Here is an 8,583-nt window from a genome sequence, read left to right as displayed (position 1 = left end):
TTTGTAACATAAATAACAAAATATTTGATTAATTGACAAATTGTTGACGTATATCCTCTTTTTGAAGTTCGGGGAGGGGGGGGGGGGTTATGTAGCCGGAAAATCCCTAGCCTTCCATAGTAACCAAGCACCTTGCGAGAAGTATGTGACGACGACTTCCTTTTTTGTCGTTTGGCCTCAAACAAACCACTTGGGTTGTGTCCGGCGTGTACAACCTCTGCTGCTTCGGTGGTGTCGTGGTTGCCAGCTTGGGTCACCCGAGAAATTATGCATGAACGCATCTTTTAAGGTGTGTTTTTTGGACGGCGCTAAAAGTTACCTCGCAACTTCTACCTTCGTAGCCCAGATCTACCACCATCGTGTTTCCTTGATGGGTTGGGTGAGTCATGGCCCAATTTGTCCTCGGTCTGACTCCGCCACTGCAACATGCGTAAGAACACATTGCATGGATTTACCGGAGCATGACTCCCCTCTTTACCCCGCCATTATAGAAACTGATGATTACCACTGGTTTTTAGTGCTCTTTTGCCCACCAATTGTCTATGGCCGCGGCTGCTTTCTGTTGTAGGATCAACAATGGTGGTTGCTGGGAAGGAATTCCTTTGGAGGATACCGATTCAACAAGAAGTCTGAGTAGTCAAGTGGCGGCTACCACCTCAGGATTGGATCATGGTCAACATGAGTGGTTCTTTTCACAGGATATTATGGAAAGAAGGTTGGGAATCGGTTGGGAGAGATCAAGAAGGTGGTGCCATTTTTGTTGGATCTAGTGCAATTACGGGTGCGCGCGACGGCCTTCATGTAGAATCAAATCTTTGATCCAGTCTATTTGCAATGCATACCAGTTGTTGATCCCTATTTAACCCCGGACTTATAGAAATTCATGCTTTGATCGAAAACATCTCGTATAATATTTAGTTAACCATTACAAAATCATAATTTCAAAGTGTATTTAGTAAAAAAAATCTAACAGTAGCAACTTGTGTGACATAAACAACATATTATTTGATTAATTGATAGTCAAAGCACAATTTTAGATGATTAACATATGTACACCTTTTGGAGTCGAAGGGAGTATGTAGATGGAAAATCCCTAGCCTTTCGTACTAATCAAGTAGTTTGTGAGAAATATGTACTTTGCTTTTTATTGTCGTTTGGTCACAAACAAACTAGTTGGACGTGTCGGCCATGTACAAGCTATACTGCTTCGTTGGTGAAAGAGTATGGTGCCTCAATGTGTGGTTTTGGTAATTGATGACATTCTCTATGGACTAATGGCTGCCTTGAGTTATATTTGAAGGATTTGTCCATAGGCATTTCTTGAAGTCCATGTGTTGGTTTCAAGGAGTTTATGAGATGACCAAGGTGCTATTCAAGGAATTATCCATAGATCAGTCATGTAGAAGACATGATACAAGGTTGATCAAGACTAAGTCAAACTGTGAATCAAGTTGATCAACATGCAAAGCGTAGAAGATGCATCGAAAGGGATCAAGTGATCCCATGGTATGGTAAGCATTGTCCATTACGCTTTGTGTACTATTCCATGGTCTACGTGAGAATTCTATGTGGAGACATGACGTCCTTGAAGCTTGCCGTCCATTGTAGTGACAATGTACTTATGAAGATGTGTCGAAGAGTGGCTCACCCATAGTGGAGTATCGAGGAGCAATCAACTAGTCTTCATCGAGCCAACACAATCAAGAAAGGTGGTCCAATTTGAGAAAGTCAAGACCGTCATCATCAAGCTCAAGTGGACTATGTGCAAGGCAAAGTTTTGCCCTTGATGGGTTTTCTATTTTATCGGTCTCATGATGGTAGTTGGGTGACCGGGTTGCAGGATCGATTGTCGTATTCTTCAGGGGGGCTCTCGAGTGAGTAGCTTGATCGTATCGTTCGTAGAGAGCTCAAAACATTGCATCTTTGCATCATATTTCTTGGTTCGTGTTTGGTGTTTCTCTATGTGAGATTCGGAGCTTATGGTCATCTTCATGACAAGCTCGAGTTCATCGAAACCGCAGTTCACATGCATCTTCCATGATGTTTCCGATGTTGGGGGTTTTTTCTCTCGTTTTATTTATTTTCATTCTTGTATGTATGATGGGCCTCCGATTCTAAGAAAAGGGGCAGGTTGACTCACCAAATGCATGCTTTCATAAAAATATATTTTTAGAACCGTTCATAAAAAATATCTTGTATAATATTTAGTCGACGTTTACAAAATCATAATCCAAAGGCGTTTTTAGTATGAAACTAATGCTAGCAATTTTGTGTAACATAAATAACAGAATATTTGATTAATTGATAGATGGTTGACATATATCCTCTTTTTGAAATCCGGGGGGAGGGGGGTATGTAGCCGGAAAATCCCTAGCCTTCCATACTAACCAAGCACCTTGCGAGAAGTATGTAATAACGACTTCCTTTTTTTTTTCGTTTGGCCTCAAACAAACCACTTGGGTTGTGTCCCGCGTGTACAACCTCTGTTGCTTCGGTGGTGTCGTGGTTGCCAGCTTGGGTCATCCGAGAAATTATGCATGCATGCATCGTTTAAGGTGTGTTTTTGGATGGCGCTCCTCATCTGACAGTTAATCCACATGTGACATGCCCTTTTGACGTCGATGGTGGAGCTATAAGAAATTCGCTAAGTGGACGGGGCGGCCTAAAAGTTGCCTCACAAATTCTACCTTCATAGCCCAGATCTACCACCATCGTGTTTCCTTGATGGGTTGGGTGAGTCATGGCCCAATTTGTCCTCCATCCGACTCCGCCACTGCTTCACGCATAAGAACACATTTGATGGATTTACCGGAGCATCACTCCCTTCTTTACCCCGCCATTATAGAAATTATTGGTTACCTCTGGTTTTTAGTGCTCTTTTGCCCACCAATTGTCTATGGCCGCGGCTGCTTTCTGTTGTAGGATCAACAATGGTGGTTGCTGGGAAGGAATTCCTTTGGAGGATACCGATTCAACAAGAAGTCTGAGTAGTCAAGTGGCGGCTACCACCTCAGGATTGGATCATGGTCAACATGAGTGGTTCTTTTCACAGGATATTATGGAAAGAAGGTTGGGAATCGGTTGGGAGAGATCAAGAAGGTGGTGCCATTTTTGTTGGATCTAGTGCAATTACGGGTGCGCGCGACGGCCTTCATGTAGAATCAAATCTTTGATCCAGTCTATTTGCAATGCATACCAGTTGTTGATCCCTATTTAACCCCGGACTTATAGAAATTCATGCTTTGATCGAAAACATCTCGTATAATATTTAGTTAACCATTACAAAATCATAATTTCAAAGTGTATTTAGTAAAAAAAATCTAACAGTAGCAACTTGTGTGACATAAACAACATATTATTTGATTAATTGATAGTCAAAGCACAATTTTAGATGATTAACATATGTACACCTTTTGGAGTCGAAGGGAGTATGTAGATGGAAAATCCCTAGCCTTTCGTACTAATCAAGTAGTTTGTGAGAAATATGTACTTTGCTTTTTATTGTCGTTTGGTCACAAACAAACTAGTTGGACGTGTCGGCCATGTACAAGCTATACTGCTTCGTTGGTGAAAGAGTATGGTGCCTCAATGTGTGGTTTTGGGTAATTGATGACATTCTCTATGGACTAATGGCTGCCTTGAGTTATATTTGAAGGATTTGTCCATAGGCATTTCTTGAAGTCCATGTGTTGGTTTCAAGAAGTTTATGAGATGACCAAGGTGCTATTCAAGGAATTATCCAAAGATCGGTCATGTAGAAGACATGATACAAGGTTGATCAAGACTAAGTCAAAGTGTGAATCAAGTTGATCAACACGCAAAGCGTAGAAGATGCACCGAAAGGGATCAAGTGATCCCATGGTATGCAAGCATTGTCCATTACGCTTTGTGTACTATTCCATGGTCTACGTGAGAATTCTATGCGGAGAGATGACATCCTTGAAGCTTGCCTTCCATTGTAGTGACAATGTACTTGTAAAGATGTGTCGAAGAGTGGCTCACCCATAGTGAAGCATCGAGGAGCAATCAACTAGTCTTCATCGAGCCAACGCAATCAATAAAGGTGGTCCAACTTGAGAAAGTCAAGATCGTCATCATCAAGCTCAAGTGGACTATGTGCAAGGCAAAGTTTTACCCTTGATGAGTTTTCTATTTTATCGGTCTCATGATGGTAGTTGGGTGACTGGGTTGTAGGATCGATTGTCGTATTATCCAGGGGGGCTCTCGAGTGAGTAGCTTGATCATATCGTTCGTAGAGAGCTCAAAACATTGCATCTTTGCATCATATTTCTTGGTTCTTGTTTGGTGTTTCTCTATGTGAGTTTCAGAGCTTATGGTCATCTTCATGACAAGCTCGAGTTCATCGAAACCGGAGTTCACATGCATCTTCCATGATGTTTCCGATGTTGGGGTTTTTTCTCTCATTTTATTTATTTTCATTCGTGTATGTATGATGGGCCTCCGATTCTAAGAAAAGGGGCAGCTTGACCCACCAAATGCATGCTTTCATGAAAATATATTTTTAGAACCGTTCATAAAAATATCTTGTATAATATTTAGTCGACGATTATAAAATCATAATCCAAAGGCGTTTTTAGTAAGAAACTAATGCTAGCAATTTTGTGTAACATAAATAACAAAATATTTGATTAATTGATAGATGGTTGACATATATCCTCTTTTTGAAATCGGGGGGGGGGGGTATGTAGCCGGAAAATCCCTAGCCTTCCATACTAACCAAGCACCTTGCGAGAAGTATGTAATAACGACTTCCTTTTTTTGTCGTTTGGCCTCAAACAAACCACTTGGGTTGTGTCCGGCGTGTACAACCTCTGCTGCTTTGGTGGTGTCGTGGTTGCCAGCTTGGGTCATCCAAGAAATTATGCATGCGTGCATCGTTTAAGGTGTGTTTTTTGGATGGCTCTCCTCATTTGGCAGCTAATCCACATGTGACATGCCCTTTTGACGTCGATGGTGGAGCTATAAGAAATTCGCTAAGCGGACGGGCCGGCCTAAAAGTTGCCTCACAAATTCTACCTTCATAGCCCAGATCTACCACCATCGTGTTTCCTTGATGGGTTGGGTGAGTCATGGCCCAGTTTGTCCTCCATCCGACTCCGCCACTGCTTCACGCGTAAGAACACATTTGATGGATTTACCGAAGCATGACTCCCTTCTTTACCCCGCCATTATAGAAATTATTGGTTACCTCTGGTTTTTAGTGCTCTTTTGCCCACCAATTGTCTATGGCTGCGGCTGCTTTTTGTTTTAGGATCAACAATGGTGGTTGCTGGGAAGGAATTCCTTTGGAGGATACCGATTCAACAAGAAGTCTGAGTAGTCAAGTGGCGGCTACCACCTCAGTATTGGATCATGGTCCACATGGGTGGTTCTTTCCATATGACATTATGGAAAGAAGGTTGGGAGAGGTCACGAAGGTGGTGCCATTTTTGTTGGATCTAGTGCGCTTACGGGTGCACGCGAGGACCTTCATGTAGAATCAAATCTTTGATCCAGTCTATTTGCAATGCATACCAGTTGTTGATCCCTACTTTACCCCACAATTATAGAAATTCATGCTTTGATCAAAAACATCTCATATAATATTTAGTTAATGATTACAAAATCATAATTTCAAAGTGTATTTAGTAAAAAATCTAACGATAGCAATTTGTGTGACATAAACAACATATTATTTGATTAATTGATAGTCAAAGCACAATTTTAGATGACTAACATATGTACACCTTTTGGAGTCGAAGGGAGTATATAGATGGAAAATCCCTAGCCTTCCGTACTAATCAAGTACTTTGTGAGAAATATGTACTTGGATTTTTATTGACATTTGGTCACAAACAAACTAGTTGGACGTGTCGGCCATGTACAAGCTATACTGCTTCGTTGGTGAAAGAGTATGGTGCCCCAATGTGTGGTTTTGGTAATTGATGACATTCTCTATGGACTAATGGTCGCCTTGAGTTATATTTGAAGGATTTGTTTATAGGCATTTCTTGAAGTCCATGTGTTGGTTTCAAGGAGTTTACGAGATGATCAAGGTGCCATTCAAGGAATTATCCAAAGACCGGTCATGTAGAAGACATGATACAAGGTTGATCAAGACTAAGTCAAAGTGTGAATCAAGTTGATCAACACGCAAAGCATAGAAGATGCACCAAAAGGGATCAAGTGATCCCATGGTATGGCAAGTATTGTCCATTACGCTTTGTGTACTATTCATAGTCTACGCGAGAGTTCTATGCGGGGTTAGGTTGTGGTGTGCAAGTTCAAGTGGAGCATCACGAAGAGATCACATCCTTGAAGCTTGCCATCCATTTAGTGACAATGTACTTGTGAAGATGTGACGAAGAGTGGCTCACGCATAGTGGAGTATGGGGGAGCAATCAACTAGTCTTCATCGAGCCAACGCAATCAATAAAGGTGGTCCAACTTGAGAAAGTCAAGATCGTCGTCATCTAGCTCAAGTGGACTATGTGCAAGGCAAAGGTTTGCCCTTGATAGGTTTCCTATTTTACCGGTCTCATGGTGGTAGTTGGGTGACTGGGTTGTAGGATCGATTGTCGTACTATCTAGGGGGGCTCTCGAGTGAGTAGCTTGATCGTATCGTTCGTAGAGATCTCAAAACATTGCATCTTTGCATCATCTTTGTTGGTTATTGTTTGGTGTTTCCCTATGTGAGATTTGGAGCTTATGGTCATCTTCATGACAAGCTCGAGTTCATCGAAACCAGAGTTCACATGCATCTTCCATGATGTTTCCGATGTTGGGTTTTTGCTAGTTCTTCATTTATAGAGGTTTCACATATCTATATCATTGGCATTTTTCTACTGCCTCTTCTTACTATAACAAGCTTGAGTTTGCACTATTTAGAGCTCATTTATAGAAGTTATGGCAGTTTGGGTTTTATTGTATCCATCTATTTTGCTTGGGCTTCTTTGTAACACTCCCGTGGTAGTAGCTCTCTGCGAAGCGGTAGTACAGCTTAAAAGCGGCACTTCCTATGTCCAGTTGTTGGGTAACGTAGTAATTTCAAAAAAATTCCTACGCACACGCAAGATCATGGTGATGCATAGCAATGAGAGAGGAGAGTGTTGTCTACGTACCCTCATAGACCGGCAACGGAAGTGTTGACACAACGTAGAGAAAGTAGTCGTACGTCTTCCCGACCCGACCGATCCAAGTACCGAACGTACGACACCTTCGAGTTCTGCACACGTTCAACTCGGTGACGTCCCTCGAGCTCCGATCCAGCAAAGTGTTGAGGGAGAGTTTCGTCAGCACGACGGCGTGATGACGGTGATGATGTTTTACCGACGCAGGGCTTCGCCTAAGCACCGCTACGATATGACCGAGGTGGAATATGGTGGAAGGGGGCACCGCACACGACTAAGGAACGATCACGAAGATCAACTTGTGTGTCATGGGGTGCCCCCTTGCCCCCGTATATAAAGGAGGGAGAGGAGGAGGTGCGGCCGGCCCAAGGGGTGCGCCTGGAGGAGTCCTACTCCCACCGGGAGTAGGACTCCCCCCTCTTGCCTTGTTGGAAAAGGAAGGGGGAAGGGAGAAAGAGGAAAGGGGGGCGCCGCCCCCCTTCCTTGTCCTATTCAGACTAGGGGGGAGGGGGCGCGCGGCCTGCCCTGGCCGGCCCTCCTCTTCTCCCTTAGGGCCCATGTAGGCCCAATAACCCCCGGAGGGGGGGGGGGTTCCGGTAACCCCCCGGTACTCCGGTAAAATCCCGATTTCACCCGGAACGTTTCCGATATGCAAATATAGGCTTCCAATATATCAATCTTTATGTCTCGACCATATCGAGACTCCTCGTCATGTCCGTGATCACATCCGGGACACCGAACAACCTTCGGTACATCAAAACACAAAAACCCTAATTACGATCGTCACCGAACTTTAAGCGTGCGGACCCTACGGGTTCGAGAACTATGTAGACATGACCGAGACACGTCTCCGGTCAATAACCAATAGCGGAACCTGGATGCTCATATTGGCTCCTACATATTCTACGAAGATCTTTATCAGGAGACCACATAACAATATACGTTGTTCCCTTTGTCATCGGTATGTTACTTGCCCGAGATTCGATCGTCGGTATCTCAATACCTAGTTTAATCTCGTTACCGGCAAGTCTCTTTACTCGCCCCGTAATACATCATCCCGCAACTAACTTATTAGTTGCAATGCTTGCAAGGCTTGAGTGATGTGCATTACCGAGAGGGCCCAGAGATACCTCTCCGACAATCGGAGTGACAAATCCTAATCTCGAAATATGCCAACCCAACAAATACCTTCAGAGACACCTTTAGAGCACCTTTATAATCACCCAGTTACGTTGTGACGTTTGGTAGCACACAAAGTGTTCCTTCGGTAAACAGGAGTTGCATAATCTCATAGTCATAGGAACATATATAAGTTATGAAGAAAGCAATAGCAACAAACTAAACGATCAAGTGCTAAGCTAATGGAATGGGTCAAGTCAATCACATCATTCTCCTAATGATGTGATCCCGTTAACCAAATAACAACTCATGTCTATGGTTAGGAAACATAACC

The sequence above is a fragment of the Triticum dicoccoides genome, chromosome 6A (genome assembly GCF_002162155.2).
Source record: "Triticum dicoccoides isolate Atlit2015 ecotype Zavitan chromosome 6A, WEW_v2.0, whole genome shotgun sequence".
Lineage (NCBI taxonomy): Eukaryota > Viridiplantae > Streptophyta > Magnoliopsida > Poales > Poaceae > Triticum > Triticum dicoccoides.
Note: the sequence above shows the minus strand (reverse complement) of the source record.